The 2,942-nt window shown below is 36.4% G+C and overlaps 1 protein-coding gene across 2 annotated transcripts in view; it reads right to left on the bottom strand.

Annotated features, from left to right (window-relative positions):
• Window positions 1-2,942, bottom strand: part of igsf21a (immunoglobin superfamily, member 21a) — a 239,110-nt gene that overhangs the window by 157,325 nt on the left and 78,843 nt on the right. The window lies entirely within an intron of this gene.

The following is a 2,942-nucleotide window of genomic DNA, read 5'->3' as shown; positions in this document are numbered from 1 at the left end:
TGGCAAGTACAAATCTTTACTTTCATTAATTTTGGGGCGTCTTATTAAATTTTATAGCATTTCAAATAAGAACTTGATGTGATTTTGAAATAGTATTGAGTAAAAGTTGACATAGTCCAGTCTGTGATTATCCATCAACATCCATTCCTTTAATTTTAGTCCAAATAATTCCTAGTTTCTGCTTTTCTAACTCAAACATTAGGTATGATTTCCTATAAATGAGGTTTATTGACCATGAATTCCAAAAATAACTGTGAAACTAAAAGTTAATAGGTTAGTGTTGTATGTGTTGAAAACGTCAAAAAAAGTGACAAACATCGAAAAAAATGTGTAAAAAGTGTTAAGAAAAAGGGACTAAAATGTAAAAAAATAAGTTAAAAATTTCCATAAAAGGCAACAAAAGTGTTAATTTTCAATTTTAACGGGAAGAATAGTGCCATGAATCATCTTTATGCAATTACATAACAAGCACTCTCCCACATGGGGGTTAAGTATCTTATTACTGTAAATAAGAGTCAGTTGTATTTTCTTAAATGGTGACTTGAATCCTTCATGATTTCTTTATCTGCTTTGTAAATAACAACCATTTGTGTTTTTGTGTAGCCAATCGCGTGGCTCAAGCTCTAGTTGTTTGGAGACACCTGGAAGCTGCTTAACTTCCTCCAGGATCCTTCGTTTTCATATTCTATGTATTATTTTGTCATGTGTTGTCTCCATTATAATTTAATTGTATTGGTCTATTCTGTACATACATCTATTGCACAGGTGTCCATCATGGAAGAGGCATCCCTCCTCAGTTTCTTCCATTTTTTTGGGTTCATTATCCAAAGTGAGTGTTGAAAATGACAGAGGGTGTTGTATGTAACAGAGGGCGTTGTATGATTGTAAAGCCCCCTGAGGTAAATTTTTGCTATATGAATAAAATAACAGTAAAAAAAAAACAGTCAAAATACTTGACTGATCTCTACCCAAGACCACTGTTAGATGTGTGACATGCACTATGTAGACGTTAAAGCAGTATTATCAATAACGATAAGCAGTATTTTCTATTCCAATTCCAAATTCCATCTTCCACATGAACTGAAAATTGTGTGAATTGCATGACTGTATGCAAAACAGGATTACTTCTCGCATTAAATCATTTCTAACAAATGAATCGGCCATTGTTGGTGTATCACCAGTGTTTTATCTGAAGTTGTTTGCCTTAAATTAACTTCCTCAGTCAACAAACCTCCGAGAGAAGCAACGGCATGTGAACGGCATCACGATTCGAACAACTGCTTTGAAGAATTTCTCATTCATCGTCAGTAAATATAAAGAACATAATGAGAAATGTCAGAAACAACAACAAAAGTGTTGGGTTAGTGATGAAAATGTATTTTAAAGGATAACGCCGCCATTGATTTTGACAAGGTTAACTCAGTCATTATCTCTATAACATCGTTTTTCTCACTTTTAGAACATTAACTGTCTAATTAAAACTTCTGTTTTTCTAAACACGGACCCAATTATCCTATGTTTTCCTTTAGTTACTAATGGGGACAACAACTTTTTAAATTGGTCCAGTATTGAGAGAGAGCCCTATAGCCGATAGCCGTGGATTGGGCTGGAATGTAGCCCCTGGGGGCAATTATGCACCATCAATGAACATTAAAAGTGAAAGGCTTAGATTGTAATAATAAGTGTCCGACTACTATGGAAAGATGGAGAATTCTTGCTCTAAAAACCCCAGAGACGTGAAATGTTGGCAGAATTGAGCAGGGGAAATGTTGGAGAGAGGAGTGCCGGGGGAGAGGTTGTTGTATCGGAGTATTAGGCATAGCTAAATGTTATCTAAAAGATTTGTAATTGCGCTATTTCAAAATTGTGTCAATAAAATGTCAAGCTACACTTCAAGCCTTTTTCAAACACTTTGACCTTTGGATACAGACAGGCGGAAGTTGCTGTGGCTCGTTGTGCTATCTACAATTGGATCCTAATACACCAGGAATCCACTGCACCTTGTAGACTATTGGGTCTGCAGTGACCATTTTGAGCTGGATGACTCCCGCCGGCCAAAGGGCAAAAGAAATCATATATCAAAGCATATTTTGCTAAAGAAAAAATGCTGTTCCAAGATTGGAGAGCAGCAGACGGAGTGGGGCAAGCTAATGCTGTTAGCTAAAGTTACTGTGTTGACCAGTCATCAGTAAGTTACACACGAAAGCATGGCAGGATACCATCAACATCTACGTCTTTGCATTATGTAGTTGGACACTTATAATAATAATCTGAGCCTGTCAGCTGCCAAAACAGCATTTGTAGTAGACATACATTGCAGTCTGTTTCAAGGCTTTCGGCTCTTACTCAATACTGGACCAATTTCAAAAATAGTTGTCCGCCTTAGTCGCTTAGAAACTGAAACATTGGAACATAAATTTCAAGCTGAAAAAAAGAAAATGAAAAGTGAAAATATTCCCCTTGAATGACATGTAGCCTACACCGCCTGAAGCTTCCCTTAGTCAAATAATTGAAATTACTGACATTTTTTTCATTAAAAAGGAGCTTAGGCTTTGTGTTAACAGGCATAAACAGAAAAATAACACACATTACCAAATTACACATACACTCGCCAAAAAATTTAAAAATAAGTAATGGACGTTCTTTAGTTCCACTGTAGTGCACAGAGTGATAATAAGAGCCTTATTGTTGGACTCACGGTCCATAAAGACAACAACAACAAAAAAAAGATACAGATACACAAGACAGACACCAATTAAGTAAGACAGCTATACCAGTAATCCCGTAAGGGGGACTGGTATCGCAAAGCACTGGACCTCGGGTCAATTAGATGTGAAATGACAGAGTTACAAGAAGAATTCAGGCGACCGATACATTTATACATCAGGTTCCTCAGTAAAGCAGAGGATGTAATAACTCCTGCATGACAAAACAATTCACTT

Source organism: Etheostoma spectabile, chromosome 4 (assembly GCF_008692095.1).
Source record: "Etheostoma spectabile isolate EspeVRDwgs_2016 chromosome 4, UIUC_Espe_1.0, whole genome shotgun sequence".
Classification (NCBI taxonomy): Eukaryota; Metazoa; Chordata; class Actinopteri; order Perciformes; family Percidae; genus Etheostoma; species Etheostoma spectabile.
This window is presented reverse-complemented; position numbering and strand designations above follow the sequence as displayed.